Consider the following 24262-nt stretch of genomic DNA (forward strand, 5'->3'; position numbering starts at 1 on the left):
GAGAGCCCTCGTGGGGACGGTCCTCACTGAATTTTTTTCCGCGGTACGCGGCAAGTGGCACACTATACCCGTGGGCCACGCCGCTGCGTCACGGAAGCGTGGGCTACCCATGCGGAATTAGGGCCACGCCACTGCACATCTACTGTTTCAATCGCAAAAAGAACCTCCGTGCTTCATCGCTTCAGCTCAGACTCCAAATGAGCTCTCCTATGTCAGTAGCATTGTAGCCAATTGCCGGATACTTCGCTTCACACACCGGAACCAGGGCAGGTTCGCGCATCTTGCGGACCACAAAGACAGGAGCTAGAAGTCGAGGCCGTACAAGCGCGGGTGAGCAAGAACAGATTTGCCACGCTTTCCAAGCCCACGCCAGTCTGGTCACCCCTTTTCTGTCCGAAAAAGCTTGGTGTGCTTGTCTGATAAATTCAGGAATGTATCGAGAGGTCACCCGCCACTCGCACTCTAAGTTCAGAAACATGGCACGCTCCTCCCACCAGCTGCTCGCTGGAGCTCTCCTGGTGCTGGCAGTAGCTCTGGCATCTTCGGCCGCCGAGGCGGCTAAGGCGAAGGGCTCGGATCATGATCGGAGGCAAGCTCCGGCGGCACCTCCACCGGCGCTTCCACAGCCGCCGCCACCGCCATGCCCTGGCCACCAAGAGAAAGGACACCGGAGGCCTGCACCTGGTCCGCCCTCTCCGCAGCCCCGGGTTCCAGTTTATAGTCGGGCGCGATTTCCGCCGCCGCCGGCAGCGGCATGATCATATATTCATATCCGTTGTGATTCAGTTCCCAGTAGCGTAAGGCTATATAATTTGCTGAGGGTCTTCTGCTTGGAGTTTACTTATAAGTAGGCAACCATTGTTTTGTTTCTGATGTAATAGGCAAGCAATGTAGCCACTAAGTTTCTCCTCTTTTTTCTCTTTTTTCTCTTCCACCTCATCATTTAGTCTGCTTACAACCAATTATAATAGTTGCTCTGATTAGTTTTCCGCGTCAATCCCCAACCAGGCTCGCCGGGTGCAGTATCAACTTGTTTAGTTATCTGCACGAGGCAGTGGACCTGGCTCCACCGGTGCAAAAAGCATCCTCGAGCCTGGCTCCGGAGGAACGCGTATCTGACGGGCCAGGCTGAGGCAATGCAGGAGCATGCGTGGGGGACCCGTGGGCAGACAAACAAAAGAAGCCGGATCTGCCGGTGAAGCAGCTAACCAATCACCTTCTCTGATTGACCTGCACGCGTGGAAATGTGAACCAAATAAAAGCCTAGTGCAGCTCGCGAGCCTGGCCAGCACGGGCCTGGATGGCTGGCGTGAGGCAGGCTGCCGAGCGCAGAGAAACCAATCAGTGGCTTAGAGCATCTCCAACAGCCTCTGCATCTTCCATGAAATATGTAAAATTAGATAAATTTTATAGAAACCGGTGTCCAACGGTCTCTCCATCTTCATCATCTTGGTATCCAGCTCTGCATCTGTCAGCCCTCGCTCGCAATGTGTACCGAGGCGGGCAGACTCGGCATCTCGATCCGCACGCACCTTTTCCGCCCTCCCGCACTCTCGCTCCGCCTTTCCCAGCCCGTGGCCAAGCTCCTCCCCGGCCGAATCGGCCGGAATTGACCCAGCCACCACCGGCCACCATTGGTGCCGGTCGAGCTTTTTCCCCTACACGTCGATCCGCCTCTCCGGCATTCCTCCGCTCGAATAGACCCCCAAAATGGGTTCGTGGTGAGCACCAAATCTCCCTGGCCCCTTTCCCCATTTGTTACAGCACCGCTGGTGCCGGAACGCCGCCGCGCCGTGGTGGCCGATCAACTGCAGCTGCTGTGCTCATCGCTGGCTGCACGCGCGCAGCCCTGCGCCGCGCCACTGTGCACGCCGGCTTCGCCCGGCCGCGCTGCCCCCGCACCGCCGCCGGCCGGTCTTGCCGCCGTCGGGAGCCGCGCGCCGCCGCACCATGGCCGAGCCGGGGCCATGGCGTGCCACCGTGACCCTTGCCGCATGCCATGGTGGCCGCGCACCGCCCTTGCCGCCGCTGGCCGCGCACGCCATGTTAGGGGAGATGGAGGGGGAGATGGAGGAAGGAGAAGGTAGTGCTGGGACGCATCGCAGGGAGAGAAGCTGCTGCTCAATGTGCTCCACGGGAGAGGAGGCAAGGAAGACGACGACAGGACTGGCCTAGTGAAGATAGAATGTGTTTTTGAGAGTCTGTTGGAGTGGCCTATCATTTAGGAAGCTTTTTTTTTTACATGTCTCACATAGGGTTGGCAATGGATACCCGAAACCTGATGGGTTTTTACTCCATTAGGGCACGGGTTTGGGTCAATTTTTCAACCCGTGGGTCTGCTAATGGGCAAAAAGTCATCGGGTTTGCGGGCACGGATTTGGGATTATAGAACCCGAATCCGTAAACCCATGGATTTTTTTTTTACCGAGCCAACACTCAAATTAGCTTGTATTCAGCCCAAAACAACCCAAGCAACCTGGCCCAATATAGATAGTATATAAGAACAGCAACCCAAACCCTAAACCTAATCTATTCGCTCCCCACCCAGCAGCCGCACGCCACACCAAACCAGAATAGGACCAGGAGGCCGGCCACCAGCAGCACGCACGTCCGGCGCCCGCCGAATCTATTCATCGCGCGCTCGATTTTTCGTCGCCGTGTCGCAAAAGCGCTCGCCCTCCCCTGTTCTTCTTCTACCTCGCGACAGGGGAGGGGGCGCTGCCCCAGCGAGCAAGGGGGGAGGGGAGGGGGCTGGAATGGGTGGTAGGTGGGCGGAGCGGCCGTCGGCGAGGTCGCCAGCGGCGGGGGTGGTGGCGGGAGGCGGCAGAGCTTTAGGGTTTCGGGTTGCTGGTTGCTGGGGCAGGCTCTATGGCTGCCGGACTTAGAGGAGAGGGCTGGGGGCGGCGGCGGCCCGGCGGCGGCGGCGGTTCGGCCAGCGGAGGGCATGGCGGCGCGGGAGCGCCGCCGGCCGGGCAGGGTAGGACCTCCGGTGGGCGGAGGCCGGCGGCGGGGGCGAGAGAAGGCTGCAGTGGTGGTGGATCGACGGTGCGGTGGCGAGATTGGTTAGCGTGGTGGTGGTGGAGGGTGGTGGCGGAGGCTGCCGGAGCCGGGGAGGTGGTCGACGGCGGGGGCGGCCGGAGGTGCTCGCCTCTGCGATGGGTTGGTCTAATCTCGCTTAGTGCGTGGAATATACACCCCCTCCGGCGCCTGCTCACCGCACTCCCGATGCCCGCTCGCCGCACGCGGCCTGCTCGCTCGCGATGCGCGGTGCGCTCGTGCGGCCGTGCTCGAGCTCGATGGAGACACCTGCTGGATGCTCGCCGCCTCGCCCGTCGCAGCTGGGCGTGCGGGGTGCGCGATGCGGCTGTGTGCGGTGCTCGAGTTCGACGGCAACACCCGCTGGACGCTTGCCCTTGCAGCTCGATCTCCCTCGCTGGCTCCTCGCAGCTCGCTCTGCCTCGCGTTTCTAGCTGTGTGCAGCAGTGCTTGTTAACGGGCACGGGCAGCCCGCGGGCGACCCGAGACCCAAGCGGGCACGGGTTTGGGCTTAAAAATGAACCCATGACGGGTATGGGTTTTTTAGCGGGTTTCATTCTAGCGTCGCGGGTACGGGTTTGGATTGGCAAAACCCGATGGGTCTGTGCCCGTTGCCAACCATAGTCTCACAAACTCTAAATTTAGTTTCTCTCGGAGGACACCCGCGCCGCGTGACCCGTGAGGCCGTGACCAGGTTCGTCGTACTGGCCGGACGCCAGGCAACACTGATCTACTTCTCCCTTGTGCGTCGTAGAGTTCAACAAGCACAGCTACACAGATCACAAGAGATTCAAAACAATCACTAGTCAGTACATCACCAAGGATCTTCAGAATGCGTCTTGATTTCCTTGTGTGCACCGACTCAGACACGAACCTGTTTCTTCGCTGGATGGCCATTTTCAGGCACAAAAGCCTCGGAGTTGCGTATCAAATGCTGAATCCGCTATCCACTTATCCTGCACCGGCTAGCCAAGAACTCGGTGATTGCATCTCCGTGTCCACGTGTGTGACAGTCTCACGGGAGACATGCCTGATTCCTCCGCGAGAGATTCCCAGACAGATCCAGTCAGTCTCACGGGCGACATGCCTGATTCCTCCGCGAGAGATTCCCAGACAGATCCAGATCAACGCATCCAAGTTTCAGACTTCCAATACGATTCCTGCTCGCCGAATCACTCCAGGTTTCAGTTTCGTATAAATCCAGCTGACCAGATCGCCGAGCTAGAACAAACGTTCTTGGCCACCATGAGCCTGCTCATCAAGCTTCTCGCCGTCCTGATCACTCTCTCCGGCGCAAGGGTGCCATGGCCGGCTGCTGCTGTACTGGCGAGGCCGCCGAGCACGCTACCGGGTCCGAACCCGGCCCAGCTCATGTACGTGTTCCCACGTCATAGGCCGCCGCCGCCGCGGGCGCATCCAGCCTGTTCGGCTGGGTGGGAAATCCGCCAGCGCTGGCTGGAACTACAGTGCAACGTGAGAGAGTGTGGCTGGAGCTATAGTGAAATGGCTGGAGCTACAGTGATTCCCCCCTCACAAAATCCTGTAGAATAAGCCAGCCGCAACTGGTCCCAGCGAACCGAACAGGTCGCCACCACCATCACCACCGCGTGCAGTCGGTACGCAGGCCACCGCCGCAGTATCCTCCTCGGCGCGACGTGCCGGCACCGCCCCGGCGCCCTCCAACGCCGTGACTTCCGGCGCCGCCACCGTGCCGCCATTATTGGATATTGCTGGTCATGGCATTTTGTGGAAGAAGTTGCCAAGAATCCCCCACTTACCAGTCACCCCACAGGCCATAGAAGATTCTCCAGCTCCAGACACATTTGTTAAGATTTTTTTTTCATTCAATTTCCTCGTGTACAATCGTCGCGGTGTTTGTCTCATTTGCCTTTGTCGGTGGCTCATTTTTCACCGCACATATTGTTCAAAAAAAAAGGAGCCATTTCAACACAGAGAAACCTCGAATTTGCGACCAATCCATAGGAACCATCTAAGTTTTAAGTATCAGTCATGTGAGAACCGCCCAATTTGATACTATTTTAGACGAATCGCCGGTCATTATCATCCAGATGAGAGTTAACACGTGCTTGCTGGAGAGCGTGCCACGTGTTATCCCACATCTAGAGACACAAATAACCGACGCGTCATTCATCCAAAATAATATCAAATCCGGTAGTCCCGGTATGTGCTCCAACATACGCCCAGGATCAACATATGCACATACCATTTACAATCGAATACATCGCCAAAAATTCACAAAGAGCAGTTTTACACACTTAATATTATAAGTTCAATATAGGTGGGTTTCAAACTTCACTTACAAGCATTGGGCTCACGAAAGTCATATTAAACAGAAACATAAAGTTTATTACAATTTCATGCTCTCACGAAACTCGATTACAATAAAGACTTACTAAAGTAATGACGCCTTACTCAAGGACATCATTACAGCCACCACGACCTACTCTTCCCCTGCGTTCGGATCAGCGGGGTAGAAGTGGCCAAACACCACTTCTGGCTCACCTGCAACTAGGTTTAGAAAGCACCCTGAGTACAAAAGGTACTCCGCAAGACTTACGCGATTAAATAAACAAGGATCATGCAATGGCTCAAGTAAAAGCTTTAAGGTTAAGTAATTATTGCATAAGCATTAGCTCTCTATACTTTCACCTATCAGAATTGATTAATGTTGCCCAAACCCCTAAACAATTTTAGTACATTAAGAGTATACAAAATAATGAGGCACAGAGGTGCCATAAACCATTTCCATCAAAACCGGAACTTTCTACGAAGAGTTCAACGGACAAAGAGCTTGCTCATAACCGAGAGCGCGGCAATTCGAATTGATTATAACCTTGCAAGGGTGTACTATTTTACCCACACGATGCGAGGACCATGCGACTCACCCAACCGGCCAAAGTTGAATAAGGGGGTACTCGCGTCAACCGTTCCCAACATGGCTCGATCATTGAAATCTTCACACCTAGCTTACGCGTAGAGACTTAGTTTCCACCGGGGACAACTCTAAACTTTCCTACTCGTAGGTCCACCCGGGGACACCTCTAAGCCTCTCTGCATAGCCCTTGGCCACGTATCTAGGACTGTACATCAATGATCAAGTCAAGAAAGGTAATTGGCTTATCCGTACCATTATATTGGATATGTGGTAGCACGAAAAGGTGCTCAAATCCGACGTCATCCACGGACGGTCCTTAACCGATCTAAGCGGACCTGCCTAAGTGACTCCATTCACTAGGCCCTACCATTCCGCTCGAATCTCGATACTACCAAACTCTTAACAACTCAACCAAACCAGTGCGATCAAGGATTATCGGTAAGTGTGATCCTCCAAACCATTCCTGTCGAGCGAGCAATAGGAGTACTCTAAGCAAGGCTAAGCATCTAATCAAGTTAAGTAATTAACTATCTAACTAGTGCCAAGAATAGGGATAACAAATCAAGGAAGGATTATGCATAAAGATAGGTATAAAAATGCAATACATACATAATATATAACCCAACATTACCCAAGTGAGATAACTAAGCTAGTCAAATTGGATAGGTGCAAGGAATATGCTTAGCTGCTTGCCTGGGTTAATTTTGGACTCGACCACGAACGGGACTCCAGGCTCAGGCTCAACGGACTCGGCGGGCTCCACGGGTTTGACCTCCGGCGGTTCGGTCACTAAAATGCATGAATGCGATGCAAGAATTAAGAAATGAACTTAACAACAAGCATAAATTATGGAAATAAATGAGCATGCAGAGAACAATACAAGGAACTCATGAAAAATTTGTTTTGCAGCAAAACCATTTTCCTACAATTAATCATAAATATATTAGTTTTCAGCTACTCTAAGCAAAGTAAATCAGAAAAGACATGCAAACTTAACTAAATAAATCCAAGAAAATTATATTAGATACTAGGAATGAAAAAAAAGCTAACAAAATTGGTTTTGCTATTTTCTCACTTTCCAGCAAAAAGTTCTATATTAAACCACATTTTGGACAGCAAGCACGAAATCCAAATAAAACCCTAACAAATAACAAGAAAACACATGATTAAGTTGCACCACTGGAAATAATATTTCACGAGGAACCTAAAAAAATTTGGTTTGGAATTGTTAGAGCAATACACAAATAACTAAGCATTAAACTCACTATTGCAAGATAAAACTATAGATAAATCTATAGCAAGGTAACATGCAAAACAATATTTTTATTGAGTAGATCTAAGCTATAGAAATCCAACAAAACAAGTTTCAAATTTTTTTGAGGTCTGCAGAATTTTCTACACATTTTTAAACATTGCAGCACAATTAAACCTAAAGAAAACCCTAGCTAAATCGCTAGGTGTACCCGAATCCGGCCACACCCGCCAGCCAGAGCCGACAGGTGGGTCCCACGGGCCAGCGGCCCACCAGGCCGGGTCAAGGCGAGGCCGGCCTTGACCACGGCGTGGGCGCGGCAACGGGGTCACGCGCGTCGCGCGCAGCGACGGCGAGCGGCGGCGGCGCGAGGCGGCGCAACGAAGCAAAGCCGGAGCGGGGCAAAGGGTGCGCGCACAGGGTGGAGGCGACGGCGGCGAGGCTCACCAGCGGCGGCGCAGGCGAGGAGCCGTGACGAGGAGGTGGCGCAGCGGTGCTAGGCGGCGGCGGACGGAGGCGAGCGGCGGCGGCCCTGTGCGGTGAGGGAGGAGGCCGGGTTAGCGCCGGAATCGGAGGAGGAGGGGGAGGAGAAGCTTCACGTGCGAGGGATCGAGGCGGCGCTCACCGGAACGGGCGAATCGCGGCGGCGACGGGAGCTCGGGCCGGCGGCTACAAAGGGGAATTTGGGCTAGGGTTCGCGGGGAGAAGGGAAAGTTGAGGCCGCGGTATCGTCGTGGGAGGATAAGGGCGAGCGGAGGTCGCGCGCGTCACGGAAGTCGAGGATGGTCGGCACGTGGCGGCGTTGGCCGGCGACGGCGACGCGTTGTAACATCCCGAAAACTTACCAAAAATAAACCATGCGCTAAAGTTGTTTTTATCGTTGAGCTCGACTCGAACCCTGAACCCTAATTCCCAGAACCTCTCCCAAACAACCCGACACCGAATTCAATCCACGTCTCATCTCTTTCCCATCCAACGCGACGCGTCGTGACCGGCCGCCGCGAATCCCGCCCCCCTCTTTTTCCTTTCTCCCTCCTGACCGCGTGCCCCATCTCCCGTGGCCCACACCCGCGTGGCCGACCGCGGCCGCAGTCGCCGCTGGCGCGCACCGCCCCCTCCCTCCTTTTCCTTTCCCTCCCTCCCATTTTCTGTTCCTCTATTTCTTTTTCCTTTTTCCCATTTCTTTTTCCCCTTTTTCTCTTTTTCCTTTTTCTTTTCTCTCCCTCCCTTCTTCCTTTCTCCCTCCTCTGCCTCGCTCCCGCACGCTCCGAGCGCCGCCGTGCCCGGCCCTCCTCCCCCGCGCACGCCCAGCTCGGCCTGCCCCGCCCGGCCGCGCCTCCTCCGCTCCCGTGCCACCTGCACCGAGCGCCGCTCAGCCGCGCCCTGCCATCTCCCCGCACGCGCGCGCCTCCACGCTGCCCGGCCGCACGCGCACCAGCGCTGCGTCGCTTGGCCGCGCACGCCCGCTGCACCGAGGCCGCCGCTGGTGCTGCCCCAGCCCCGCGAACGCCGTCGCCACCGCCCGCGCCGCGCGCACCGACGCGGCACACGCGCACGCGCGCGCTGCTCGCGCCGCGGTGCCCGTGCCCACGCCGCTGCCCCCTTCTCCGCCGTGCACGCACGAGCGCATGCCCTGCCGTGCCCACGTGCGCGCCGCGCGCCGCTCGTTGCTGCCACCCCGCTGCGCGGCCGCCAGCCCCACGCACGCGCTCGGACCACCGTGCCGGTCCACGCGCACGCGGGGCGCGTGCCCGGAACGCCGCCGCACTGCCCGTTGCTGCGCGACGCGTCGCCGGCCCCGCCGAGCCGCCCAACCGCCGAGCGGGCCGAGCGCTGCTGCCTGTACCGCCCCAACGCGGGGGCACGAGCTGAGGCCGACGTCGGCCACAGCAGCACCCACGCCGCACGCCGCCTCGCGACAACCAGACGCGGCCGCCCGCCATTAAACCCGCCCGCAAACCTCGCCGAGCCGGCCACCCACCTCCACCGCCTTAGCTCGGCTATAAAAGAGCCCCGAGCTCCCCGGCCATCCCCACAACCGCACTCACCGGCCCTAGCCCCTCCTCCTAAACCGCAGCGCCGCCGCCGCAGCCACTCCTGCCCGCCGCCGCCTGCTTCCGTCGCCCCGCCTCTGCGCGCCACCATAGCTCGAGGTGAGACCGGGGATCGGTTCACCGTACCCCCCTCTCTTCCCTTTCCCCCGGTCCACGGCCACCCCCGGAGCCCGGAGCGGCCGGATTGGCCGCCGCCGGTGAGCCGGCGCCCCACCCCTGTTTTGCATTGGGAGGAAGGGGATGAGTGGCCGTTTTGCATTTAGGCCCCCCCTCTCCTCCCATTCTTTTAAGGAACCCTTGATTCTTATAACCCTTTTTCCAAAAAGAACCCTGCCTTTGTTCTAATTTTCAAGTAAACCCTTCCACATAAAAACATAATTCTAAGTATATCCTTGATCCTTCCAGTTTAGTCCAAATATTTCTATAAATTACAAATAGGCCCCTACCATCTCGAGGAATAGTTACAACTAGGCCCGTGACCCCTTATCCGACCTCCGAACCTCTACTAAACCTATTATTTCATGAACCAATCAACCTCTGATCAACCCGAAACTTTATCAAGTATCTCTTAACTCAGTTTCAGTCCTACCATTAGGAATCTACTCAAAAACCTTGCTCCATGCTCCATATTTTATGTGTTCCCGATTCGAGCTCAACGATAGATCTTTGTATTGATTGGATGCTTGTTTGTGTGTGCTGTAGACTGCGGAGTGAACGAAGGAGAACCCGTCAACGAGCAGTACTGTGAGCAGGAGAACGAGGACCAGTTTCGCGACCCCGAGCCCGAAGGACAGGACTTTCCCGAAGGCTACGAAGACGGCAAGTTCAATCCCATCCTTTGATGCATGTTTCTGTCCTAGTTTTTATAAACACAACCCAATGGCATGCGTTATAAAATTTCATATGTTTACTTGCATGAAAACACGGTTGGATAGCCACCCCTTGATTTGTGATGACCATTCCTTGACCACCTAGATTAATGTCTGATTTTGCTTGGACGTTAATCGATATTAGAACGCTTAGGACTTTACTCATAATACTATTTATTTTATAAAGAAAATGTGTGCGTGTGGGATGGGATAAAAGTGGTGTTTTTGTAATGAAAGTGTAGACGGGATGGATGGCATTTCTACGGAATTGCCGTTTGGTGTGCTCGTGCCATTGTGGCAGGGCAAAGAAGGGAGATATCCATCTTGTCGTGTCTAAGGACCGAGTTGGTGTGTCATCTCACCTAACTCCACCATCGTGCAAACTACTCGACCGTTGAATGGGCAACGACGTAGCATAAATCCCACTAGTTGGTGTGATAGCCATCAAGAGAGCTGAGAGCAACGGGTGACTAAGGAAAAGGGATAAGCCCCGAGTGACTTATGCCCGGTTATACCTAAGTGAACGGTCGATGACCCCTTGGTGCATCCCGTGATGGCTAGTCAGGCTTAGCTATGGTGGGTAATGGCTATGTTGGGATCTACACCGACACGACGGTGTTCGAGTTGTGGTATCCTACTTGTGGGTAAAGTTGCACACCTCTGCAGAGTTAAGAATCTATTCGAATAGTCCGTGCCCACGGTATTGGGCGAGTTACGGTGTGGTCACATAACTAGTGTTTCATTGGGATGGGCTGGTGTGAGTCATTTTGGAATTGTGTCCGGCAGTTGTGCCGTGTGCTACGACGGACGGGGAGTCCGGTAGCAGTTCTAAAACTTGAACTCCGTGTTACTACAAAAACCAAATTTTCTAAAAAGGTTTTCTGTTAAATAAACCCCTGCATAAAATATTATTTTTTCTATAAATTAAACCGTAACCTTATCCTTGATGTACCCGTGCATGTTATTCTGTTGTAACCCCCTCCGTGGGTATGGTTGGACTTGCTGAGTACGTTTGTACTCACCCCACTCTTACTTTTTACAGAAGAAGACCCAGACTTCATACCAGACAACGCCGAGTAGGGTTATCGTTCTACACCCAACCTTGCCTGTGGTACCGGCCCTGTTCGAGATGCCTCCGCTGTCGCAATACTCTGAGCTCGTGCTAGACCCCATGTGGTTTGCGGTCTGGTGTTATGTTGTAGTTTAGTTAATTATTATCATTATCTGTATCGAGTGTCCTCCAAGGTTTGTACGGTTTTGAACCATCTGATGTAATAAATGTGGCATCAGCCTCCTGGGACTGGTGCTTTGTATCACATTTAAGTCTTCTCTGATGAGGGGACGCTTCACGCGTGCGGCGCGCGGCGAGGCAAAACAGAGAGAGGGAGGGAAGGGGGGGCTGACAAGCGGGCCTGGTGGGGATTTTTATTTTCTTTCCTTTTTTTCCTGGGCTGTGACAAGTCATCACGAGAGCAGCCGTTCTTGGCCGCCCCGCGATGAGGCTGTTGAAGCTGCTTGCCGCCTTTGCCATCCTGTCCGCTCGTCCACCACGAATGTGCCGTCACCGGTCGGTGTAATTGGGAGAAGCCATGACGCCGCCAGCCCCGTAGGCGAACCTGTGTGCCAAGAGGCAAACGCCCAACCTGCCACCGGATCTGCCGCCGCCGCCGCCACTGCTGTCACGTCATCGTGATCTGCGGAGCGTGCAGTCACTGCGTCGGCCACCGTAGTGCGACGTGCAGCTGTGGAGCCATTTCTTCATCGGTACAGCGTGCAGTCACTATGACAGCCTCCGTTTCAAAATAAATGTATTTTTTTTACTATCGGATATTGTGTTTGACCATTCATCTTATTCAAAAATTTTACGTAAATATTATTTATCTTTTATGACTTATTATATCACTAAAAATATTTTAATAATAAATTATTTATTTTATAATTTATGTAAAAAATTTGAATAAGACGAATGGTCAAACACGATGTCTGATGTTCAAAAAAATGCATTTATTTTGGGACGGAGGGTGTATGCCGCAACCGCCTTCACTGTATACTCGGCACATAGGAATATAGGATTCAGTGATTTGTCTCTAGCAAGTCACAATGCAACCTGCACTAAAGACAAAAATAAACAGAGTAGCGATGATACTGTAGCAAGATACTGTTGCACGGGTAGTATTTGCTGCTGTAGCACATACACTGTTTATCCAGATCTCACGGTTAATCGTGGAATGGACGGCTTTCAAGTAATGGTAGTCAGTAGTCGGATTCACCACTACAATGCTCGGTTACTGAGTCTGAATCCGCGCGATGTGCGGCCAGCATTGTGCCCTCCAACACCATCACCGTAGTCGACATTTCTGTTCAGCCAACTAAGTCTGAACTCTCGTGCTCAGTTAGCTTACGATATTCGAGCAGAATGGTCTTGTGTCACGATTGCAATACGAAAAACAAAATGTATGTGTTGGTCACTTCCGACTGCTCTGCAGACTACAGTATGCACTAAGCCCTTGTTTAGCTATAATATTTTGGCTGTAAAACACTGTATTATTTTTGTTTGTATTTGGTAATTATTGTCCCGCCATGAGTTAACTAGGCTCAAAAAATTCGTCTCACAAATTATAGACAAATTGTTCTCTCCTGAGTCGTCTCAGCATAGCCGGTCCCAAGCCCGGATAAAGGAGGAGGGTTGCGTTAGATTTTGGCAAACCAGCATAAAAAATAGCAACTCTAATAGATTTGAAACCCACAAAAAATTATAGACAAATTGTGTAATTAGTTATTTTGTTTAGCTACATTTAATATTTCATGCATACGTTCAAAGATTCGATGTGATGAAAAATCTTGTAAAATTTTGAAATTTTAAAGACATCTAAACAAGGGCTAAATTGTTTTCTGAATAAATGACACATTTGTCAGTAACGGTGCAAAGTTGCATCCGATTTGCGATCCAGAAACCTGACCAAGGACTGGGCCGTGGCGTTTGCGCCTATACTGTAGGATCTTACGGAGTACTAGGGGAAGAGGTGTGGCCACTTTGGGTAGTAGTGAATCTAATGCGGATTTTGACAAGGCACCAAGCTGCAAGCTGAGGTCCTGTTTAGTTTTCAAAAAAATTTACACAGTATCCGTCACATCGAATTTTTGGACGTATGCATGAAATATTAAATTTAGTTAAAAATAACTAATTACATCGTCTAACTGATTAGTATGAGATGGATCTTTTAAGCCTAATTAGTCCATGATTAGACAATATTTGTCAAGTAACAATGAAATGTGCTACAGTGCCAAACCCAAGCTTTTTCACCAACTAAACACGCACTGACATGTTTGAGAATTGAGATGGGCTAGGCTAGGCATCAGGTTTTGCTAGATGGGGTACGTGATTAAGTTGTGACTCCGTTGCTGTTCATGGCCTCATGGGATCTTCAGAGACTCGGAGTGTAGTTTCCATTTTTTTCCAATAGGCAAATGAAACTTCCATTGTCCATCATTTTCCAACTTGTAAGCTGCAACTTCAGCAGAAAACCATCAATAAAGAACTGACATGTTTCCATCTTGTTGTGCACCTCTGCCTTTCCATTACCTATAGCTGGCATCTGGAGGAAATTTCCAGGGTACTGCTTGACAAGCTGTCTCCGCGGATGACAACCATTTCAACGCACAAAGACCTCGGAATCATCACTGAACAAAACGCTGGAAGCGTTGACCTGCGCAAGCCCAGCCAAGAACTCATTGATTGCATCCATGTGTGATCCCCTAAACTAAACAGGTCCAAGTCAACCACCCAAATTTCAGTATAAATCCATATATAGCTCCCAAGATGACCGAGAACCGAGCTTCTCAGCAGCCAGCATGGGACTGCTCAAGCTCCTCGCCATCCTGATCGCTCTCTCCGCCGCAAATGTGCCTTGGCCAGTCGCTGTACAGGCGAGGCCGGTGATGAGGCAACCGCCAGCGCCGCAGGCTGGCCGGAGCAGGGCCATGGTGAAACCAATACTGCCACCGCCGCCGCCGCCACTACCGGCACGACGTCGTCGTCGTCATCATCGGCACGGCGTACGGTCACTGCCTCGGCCACCGCTGCCGTATCCTCCGCGGGACGTGCAGCCATTGCGCCCTTCGCCACCGGCAGCACCTGCACCATCGCCGTGCCACCATTAGATCTTTGCAGTTCATCCAGCTCCCAGCAGCTAGTCTAGTAGTCTTACAAACTTGTGCCCAGATATATTATGATTTCTAACATAGCTTCGTTTGTCATTCGACTTCTTTGATCATTCCACAATGTGTTGCAACACTGTAAAATAGATAGTTTATTTAGGTGACCCAGACGTCACCCGTCCGATTTGTCAGTATAAAATAGAGCTCACACCACGTCGCCTAGATGAGCCACCATTCTCGGCCACAATGGCAGCGCTCAAGCTCCATCGTCCTTCGGTCTCCGTCTGCCGACGCTGCTGCCGTCGTGTCGCCGCCACTGGAACAGCGAGCGCCGAGCGGACACCTCGTTGGCCGCCGCCGCGGCCGGGGTATCCCGGCAGCTGGCACGGCGTGTATTGTGGCTAGTAGCCATTGCGTGTTGCGTCCTCTAGGCTCTAATACCGTCGGCGCAGAGCACAACAAAGAACTAAATTATCTTGACGCACAATGTTGTTGCAGTGGTGTAATACCAATTTCATCTATTAGTCAAATAAATCATCGTAATTCTGTGGGCAAACTGTGAAGATTTGACTCGAGAAAAGAAGACCAGGGAAATACAGATGTTCCTAAGACTACTAAATTAGCCTCGGAGAAATTGTTATGCTACGGCTCTACGGAGAAATTGATGAACAAGTAATTTTTTTGTTCCTGAATAGATCTTGACTCCCTGATCCAAACTGAGGAAACTAGCAAATCCTTGTGATTGCGCATCAGCAAGATGAATCGACCTGCCTCGTTGAAGATTTGAAGACATGAAGCACTGCCAATGCACCCTGCCTGCAGCTTAGCATCTCTGCCATTCCATTATTCTAGCCATTTCGAAAAGAGAAAAGTCCAATTTTCACCTTCGAACTATCGCAAAAATCTGATTTTCAATCTTCAACTACAAAACCGGACAACATAGACCATCCAACTGTCAAAAACGGGCAAATTTGGCTCTTGGGGTGGTTTTGAAGGTAGTTTTGCATTTTCTAAAAAAACTTAAATAAATCTAATTAGATTTAAAAATTCAAAACTAATTCACTTTAAATCAGAAAAATACGAAACTAGTACCAAATTTTTTTTTAAAAAAAATGTAACATATCTATTATTGTTCCATTTGAATCTTAGTTATTAAAAATAATAGGCATAACTGCAAGTAGCCAATTATTATGAACATAAAAAAATTAGATCTGAATAGCTCACAAGTCATGTGACAATATATAGGTTATATTTTTAGAAAACTTTTGATACACATTTCATAATTTTTTTTGACTTAAAATGAATTACTTATAAATTTTTTAGTGTAAAATTAAATATTTTTAATTCTCACAAAATGGAAAACCACCTTCAAAACCACCCCATGAGCCAAATTTGCCCGGTTTTGACAGTGGGATGGTCTATGTTGTCCGATTTCGTAATTAAAGGTTGAAAATCGGACTTTTGCGATAATTTAAGAGTGTAAACCGGACTTTTTCTTTTTGAAAAACAGAAAAAAAAAGGGACAAAGAACTCATTGATGGCATCCACGTGTTGTTCGGATCTCAAGAGGTTTGAGACGGAACACTGAGTCACAGGCCCAAGTTTCAGTATAAATTCAGGTCAGCAGATCACCCGAGAGCAAACGTTCATAGCCACCATGAGACTGTTCAAGCTCTTGGCCAGCCTCACTATACTGGCTGCTCTGTTCATCGGGGTATGGCCGGTTGCTGTGCTGGGGGGGACGGCGAGGGCACCCGCCAGCACCGAAATCTGGCCCGGTCATGCACCGTCGTCAACCAGACCGGACTCCGCCGCCGCCGCCGCCAACACCATCGTCACATCATCGACATGGCGTCCGGTAGTGGACTCGGCGTCGGCCATTGCGCCAGACACCCTTCGCCATGTCATCATTAGATGTTTCATGTGTTGGTAATAATGTTCAGTTATATACAGTTACAGATTGCAATGCTATATCCAGTTAGATTGTAATTTTTAAAACATTTGAATTTTTCAGTACTGTATTCCACAATCTCAATTTTCACGCTATACTCTCTCCGTCCCAAAATAAATGTAATTCTATAATTCGAAATTTGTCCCACAAAAAATGCAACTTTAACTTAGCAACCACAAAACACAAGAGTATCTGGAAACTTCTCCTACAAAAAAAACAAGACAATGTCTAGATTTTTCTTACAAAAGACAAGTGGCAATTTGGTAATTTAACACCTAGCATTGATTTATATGTTTGGTCCTAGAATTGCATTTATTTTGGGACAGAGAGAGTATCCAGATAGACTATAATTTTTAAAACATTTGAATTTTTCAGTACTGTATTCCACAATCTCAGTTTTCGATTGGATACAAGCAACAACTGCAGTGTGCTCTAATGTTCAAACTTCGAAGTTTTGGCACTTCCTCTATTACTGAGGCTAAGGCTATCTCTAACCATTCCCCCATCCAACTCCCCCAAATGTACTATTTACTATATTTTACTACCTTCCTCCAAAAAATTTCTCCCCCTATAACTCATTCTCTCCAACAATTCCCCCATATCTATTCCCTCTATATACTATCACTCATTAACTAACTATTTATTTATCATTTTTGAATTTTAAAAAAATCATACAATATTTATACTGTCATAATATACATTATCATCATGTTACGGGGCTCAAACGAGATTAATATCATGAAGAAACAGTGTGATTAGAGATATAGGGGGAGTTGAAACTCACTCTATATATGGAGAGAATTTCAACTCCCCCCGTATATAGAGGGAGCTGTGGGGGGAGCCGTTGGACCGCTCGCTCCCCCAAAGCCCCCTACGTAGGATGGGGGGCGCTTTACGGTGAACCGTTGAAGCTAGCCTAAGGCAAAATAAGATTCCAGGGGAAATATCAATGAGAGATTCAGATAAAAATAAAAATTTGCACTTATTTTTGCAAATTATTAGCCTTTATCTTACCCGAAACAAAGAGATGTTCTTAAGACATACTAGACGAGCCTCAACGAGGGAAATTGAATTCCCCTCTCAGCTAATCTGAAGATCAAAAGATCTGTTCTCCGAGAAACGCAACACCTCCATTGCCATAGAGATCGGACAAAGGGGCTGCCTGAATCATTGCTCGTTGTATGGCTTCATTTAGATCTTGCCATCGATCCAGCAAAAGTGTTGACACTTTTATCCATTAATAAAACACTGACCTTTACATGATTTACTGCGTTCAATTTCAGATTTTGATTTGGCAAGAATGCCTGTTCACTGCAGTGCGCCGATCTATTGTTCAAAAAGAATTTGAACTTTCTTTTGCCGTTCAAATTCTATACTGCTGTGAACCTATGAAACCTTCCTCTAATCATTTAAATATAAGTCGCAAATAAAAGGGATTTAACTGAAGACCAAAAGAAGATTAAGAGGCAGATAAACAGTTGTCCTTAAGACTACTAGACCAGCCTCAATGAGGGGAGGTGAACTCCCCCCTCAGCCGATCTGAAGAGCAAAAGGTTTGTTCTCCGAGCAACGCAACACCTCCATTGCCATTGGAATCGGACAAAGGGGCTGCCTGAATCATTGCTCGTTGAGGCTCCCTTCTCCTTCGAGATGAAACGAAATAGTATAAAGTATAAAAGAGAAAAAATACAGTAAAATAGGGCGAAAAATCGCTGGGTGTCGGATCAAGAAGGGGAAAAGAAAACGCGAACAGGTGAAAGATGCCGCGAGTAGCGGACGCGATGCTCCGGTTCCATGCTACCTGACGGCGGCGGCGTGTCCACCAATTTATAAGGAGAGGAACGGGAGGGGGAACCCTAGCTGGGTGCTTCATCTGTTACAGAGCGAAATTACGTGCGTACCCTTCCTTGAAGGCCTCCTGCACGCGAGTGCTCCGGGCTTTCTCTCGTTTGACTCAACAACGGGATAGCCCATTACAGGTAACAGGGGCCTCTGGGTTACGATCACGGAGGGCCCAGTAGAGAGGCCCGATCAGAACTGCGCCGAGCAAAACACAGGAATGGTTTGGCGGGCCCTGATCATTTGTCCGTCTGATGATGAAGTCTCCCCCACCGGGGAGGCACCATCGACGACAGGGCTCTGGCGCCGCGGCGGGATGGGGGCTCCCGCCCCGAGGTGGGTCCCCTGAGGAGACTGGAAGCGAGCGGCTAACCAATTCGTGGGTGATTAGTTGCTTTATCCATTTGTGAACCAATTCGTGCTAGATTTCAGTAGTTCTTCCCCCTTATTAGCTGTTGAGGGCAGATCCAAGTCCGGGTCCGGCAGCAGGAGAAATTCAGAAGAAAAAATTACAGCTTCAAGTGCTACTGCAACTAACAACTGAGACTAGAGGGTTAGACCAACGATGCAGGATGGCAGCATAGTTAGCCTCCATCAATCAGAGATTTGTGGTTGCAGTTTGTCCAACAAATTGAATTCGCATCTTCTCCATGGTCTGGTTCTAGCACTCCGGTTTCAATCTGTTCTTTGGTTCAGAGACCTGATTTCCCAGGGCATTACTTTTAGGTATGTGTATCGGATTTTTCTGAGATAATTTGATTCTGATAAATCGAATTGGCACCACCAAGCAACACTTTCTTCTCCATGCAGAACACAGTCCTGTTCGAGGCAGCGGCAAACTTCAGGCTTTCAGAGCATCTCAGCATTTCACACTCGTCTGGCCGAAACTCCGAATTATGAACGTGGTATGTGACCATGTGACGAAAAAGGCTACATCACTATATCCTTTAAGATTGCACATAGATCCTAGCAGGAGATTCAACTGAAACTGATAGGACTGCCAACCGGTTCTTCAAACGCCACGGAGCACAAAATGCTGCTGCTTTTTAGGTGTTATCATGTGCATGTGTTTCACAAAATGCTGCTGCTTTTCAGGTGTTAGCATGCCCTGGTTCACGGAACGAGTGAATGGCAATGGCGATTCAATTTTGGCTCCAAAGGTGGCGGTCTGAATGAAGAAATTCAGAGAATTAGGTCCCAGGTATGGTCAGGCTGCACTCCATACAGCAGTCCAAGACAGACATGGTCTGATGTCACTGTGACCATGTCAGAAGACAAAGGTAATTCGACGTTCCAGCCATCAGAAGACAATGCTGCTCTTGAGGAACCAAAGGAAGAAGAAAGGGTGATTCATAAGCTGTCTGAGGATAGAGTAGCCCTTGTTCAAGGCTGCAAATTGTGACAGAGTAGCCCATTTAAATGTAATTAAATTTTGCATGATTGATCACTTCAGACAAGATAAGGCAGGCTGACAATCTGATGTATATAGTGTAGGGCTCAAATTGTATAATGTATGGATGTATTACAAAAGAGATATTATTCAAATATGGTTGTCCTTGAACATGGCTGTCGTTCAGTTTGTATACAATAACATGTTTTCTGTTTTGGCTGATTCAATTTAAGACAAAAGAACATTGCAAGGGATATGAATATGGTGCACTCAAATGGATGACAAGTTCAAAATGGAGTATTCTATATAACAAAAAAATGTCATATTTCTATACAAATTACTTGGAACATGTGGTAAAAAAAATGGCAGATTCATTTATAACAAAGAAGGACATGAGATCTTGCCATCAGCTTTCACATTTCAAAAACTGTCAAACTGATAAAAGATGTCAGGTTCCTTGACATCAAAAGAGCACACTTATCTGACTTCCAACAGATTCAAACTTTAGACAAACTGATCACAGCAGAAGAGCACAGTTACATAGATTCATAATTTGCACTCCATCAAAATGTAACTTCCTAACAGCACTTTGCGTGTAGCATCTTGATCAACTTCCATTAAGAGACTTGTGTACCCCTAGTATGTATGAAGCAGCCACTGCAGGAGGATTTGCAAATAAATTGAAGTGTGGTGGTGTGGAACTAGAATATCCACCTTGAAAAAAGGTACATCCATGGCTGAAGATGGTCCAGCATTATAATCTTGTGTCATAGCATAAGAAAGTGTTCATAAATCAACCTTCTAATGGAATAAATTGTGAAAATAGATAATGACTTACGATTATTTGGTTTGGCTCAGCACGTTCATCTCTTATTTGTACATTATTATTTTCCAGATTTTCACCTATATTGAAATATATATATGATAATAATTTAAAATAAACTTTACACATAATCGATGGTAGTGGGCAGGCCATTACCTTTCTTCTGAGCACTCTTCTTCTTCTTCTCCTCCTCCTAGGTTCTTTTCAAAAATATTTTTAAAACTTATCTGCTTTGCACCTTTAATTACTTCAGGAGTTTTAAATGATATTGCACCATTTAATGGTTTCCTGACACATTCATTTGGAATAGGAGAACTCTCACTGAATTTTTCATGTATCTGATTTAGATAAGTATATCCGCTTCCAAGTTCGCGTGTAAAGCTCGCGTGATCATTTGCTGCGGCAGGCATCGTGGATTCTGGGGTCGCATCGGATCGAATCGTCCCAGATCACCAAGGAAACCTACCCCATACAGCTCTTTGGTTAGGTTTTTGCAATAATGCCATCGCAGTTTCGACGGGGTCTGAGGCGCCATCATTTCTAGGCGGGACGACGACGGTGGCTGGGCCGGTAGCCGGCCGCCGAGTAGCGTCGGGCCCTCCCTGTCCGAGGGTGTATTTTGTATTTTATATTTCTGTATTTTGAAAAAAGAATTTTTAATATTTGAAGTATTAAATGTAGACTAATTACAAAACTAATTACAGATTTTATTTGTAAACTACGAGACGAATTTAATGAGCCTAATTAATTCATCATTAGAACGTGTTTATTGTAGTATTACTGTAGTAATTTAGTGTCTAATCACGCCATAATTAAGCTCATTAGATTCGTCTTTTGATTTACAGTCCATTTATGTAATATAATTTATTTTTTGACTACATTTAATACACCATGCAAGTGATTTAAAAATTTTACGTTTTAGGCCTAACCGGGAAGTCTGAAGCGACGGCGCGCGGCCCGCTGTCCCGCCGCCGGAGAGGCACAGAGCAGCTAGTAGGATGAACAGGGCGGCGGAGCCACCACAGCGCGAGCGGGCCCGCGCGAGTAGCGGGGGAGGTACCTGCAGATCGCCATCGCGCGCGAGCCCGAAGGGCCGCGGGGAGGCGCGACCGTGCCAGCGTCGGAAGAGCCAGCCGGGCGGTGAGGAGCGAGCGTGAGACGCGGCGGCCAGGGGTGACGTCACTGTTCGTGGCTGTTTCTTTTTCCGAACGCACCACAGAACACCGTCTACCATATTGTCCTGAATTCACGAAATTGCTATCAACTGCCTCTATTAAAAAAAGAAATAAGCATCACAACAAACCTAACCTTGTAGAGAAATTTTACGGTGTTTGGACATTTTAGGAGCCGTTGAGAGGCTCACATCCAATAATTAGAAAGAAGTATGAACCTATTATGAAGAACCAAAGATGTGGACCAGAACCTATTATTATGTGGGCCAGGAACCACTTATGAAAATAATGGTAGGGACATTTTAGTATTTTTCCTATCCTTTTGCTCAATAAATCGATGGATTCCTTACCTTGGCTGTGTTGATCGCTGACATATTGGCAGCCAGTTGAGTGGCCAATCTTGGTCCTGATGCCTGGCGCAGAGTGCACCGGCAAGCCCCTATGCGATGGGCGTATGGCCGGCGAGCCCCTAAGAGCAAGGATAATAGTGTTCGTCGACAGTCGGCTGGGAGCGCTTCCGAAGGTGGCGGACCCCACGGACCATTAATGTGCTGCAGTGAGACAACACACCCATTTCGCCGGCTCCCAGCGGGCGATTTGGCAGGCGCTGACTTGAGGTTTCTCTCTCCTCCACGTTGGATTCTAGCCGATTATTATATTTGCTCTAAGCAGACTGAGGCCTAGGACACCGAGAACCTACGCGATGAGGTCCTGGCCGGCGAGCCCTACGCGTACAGAGGCCTAGGTCATGACTCGTGACAACCTGCGAAGAGACCCTGACCGGAGCTTACCGCGCTCAGGAGTCAGGCTGCCCCCGCTAGGGAAGAGCCGCACGTGGATGGCCGGTCGAGTGAGGGCAGCGAGCAGGCCGCCGCCGCCAGGAAGGTGTGTGCGCAGGTCGCCGCCGCCGCCGGGCAAAAGCCGCACGCAGACCGCCGATTGGGAATAACCGGTCATTGGAGGGATGAACAAGACGTATTTGTGCTGAGAGCAAATTGACCAAATTGTCCTTAATTAAATAAAACACTCTCAATTAAATTCAACGCTCCAGAAAATTTAGGCGGGGAGGAACCACCTGTTCCTGCCAAGCACCGTAACAAACCTCAACCTTGTTGGGGTAACCCGTGACCGCTCATGTTTCACGGTACACGGTAATTTTCAGGTCATTGTTAATAGGAATAACAGTGAACTATCCAAACTTATTCTCTGATCACAGCATTCACCTTCTGGACGAACAGGTTGATTGATGCCTACAGTTTAGTAGACGTATATGCTAGAGAGAGACAGAGAGAGGGGAAGTTTTTTCGCAAGAGAGAGAGGTTATGAGCGGGATATAAGGTTGAACATCATGATGGTATCCATACCTGATGACATGATGATGATTTTTTATAAAAAAATAAGCTAATAATTGATGATGCGCTACCCCGCAACTGAGATCTCTGATTTAGGTTCTGTTTGGAGAAGCTAAAGTGGAGTGCTAAATTTTAGCATATATTAGCAGTAATGCACATGCTAAAATTTTTAAATTTTAGCTAAAATTTAGCCCACCCCATTAGCACTTCGGATTAGATGAGCTAGTGATAAAATTTGGCACTTCCATCCATTAACATTTGGATTCAAATAGGACTTAAAAGTCATGTATGAGATTGGCTGAAAGGTAGTCGGGCACACTTTTTGCTTGACGAGCTACGCTGAAACTGAAAAAGATAAAATGTGCAGGCTTCCCCTTCCTGTTATACTGCCAAAAGTAGTACTGGCACTCTAGCAGCTTGTTCGCACCAATCATCTTTAGGGCGTGTTTGGTTTACAGCCATCGGTCGCCACGCCACGGCGTGATTCGCCACAGGTCTGAGGCGGCCGTTTCCTCCGCCTCAGAAAATATTGTTCCGTGGCGAAAGCACTTTGCATGTGGCAATGAATGGCTTCCAACCAAACATCCATTTAATCTTTCACGCTCCAATAGTCCAGTGCCAAAAGCATCGCTGTATTGCATACGACCCAACTGGTTCATCGCTGTCAATTTTCTTTTTCTTTTTGGGTGATAGTAACTTAACCGGAGGATAAGATCCATTCTATGGCCCCAAAATAATTCGTATCCATAATTTAAGAAGAAAGCATAAGTTTTATAATACCCCAAAAGCACGCTAAGGTGCAATTGATACAAGAAAAGATGCCCCAGGAGGCCAAACCATATAAGTACGAACGAAGTTCCCGTGCAGTCACTGCACGTGCAGTCATGCAGTGACTGCACGGGATCTCAGTGCTATAAGTACTACTCCCGTTTTAAACAACCCAAGCGTCTCGCCCCCGCATCAATCCATAATTTAATGTCCATCTTGATCTTTTTCTGGAGATTGGGTCCGTGGGTACTCACACGTTGGAACAGCCGGTTGTTGCGCTTCCTCCATAATGCCCAGATGATCAGCATGAAGAGAGTGTTGAAGCCTCGTTTCCACCATGAATGCAGTCGCGGAGGTTCTGGGAAGGAACATTGGCATGTCATCCAAGATAGTGTGTTCCACCATATGGCTTTAGTGTAACTGCAATTGACGAGTAGATGATCGGCCATTTCAGGCTCTTGGTCACACAAACAGTAATTGTCGTGTGGGTCAAGACCATGCCGGCGTCATCGTCGGTCTGCAGTCCAGGGCCGGCATTGCAGAACCAGCCAAGTGAAGAATTTGACCCTAAAGCATATGGTGAAGACATATATGGTGTCTTTGGGAATAGACATATATGGTGAAGAGAGAGGTAGGTTTGTACGGGCTATAATGAGCAGGATGTAAAGTTGGACATCATGATGACTTTTTCGTTGATCAAAA

General features: G+C 49.1%; 2 non-coding genes across 2 annotated transcripts; both read right to left on the minus strand.

The window, feature by feature from the left end:
- Positions 1-17242: 17242 nt before the first annotated feature.
- LOC120693682 lies at positions 17243-17380 on the minus strand. Its single transcript, XR_005683138.1, has one exon. It is a non-coding gene; the product is annotated as a small nucleolar RNA snoR77 (small nucleolar RNA).
- Positions 17381-17693: 313 nt separating this feature from the next.
- On the minus strand, positions 17694-17830 carry LOC120693681. The gene has a single exon (XR_005683137.1). It is a non-coding gene; the product is annotated as a small nucleolar RNA snoR77 (small nucleolar RNA).
- Between the last annotated feature and the right edge of the window lie 6432 nt (positions 17831-24262).

Source organism: Panicum virgatum, chromosome 9N (assembly GCF_016808335.1).
Source record: "Panicum virgatum strain AP13 chromosome 9N, P.virgatum_v5, whole genome shotgun sequence".
NCBI classification, from domain to species: Eukaryota; Viridiplantae; Streptophyta; class Magnoliopsida; order Poales; family Poaceae; genus Panicum; species Panicum virgatum.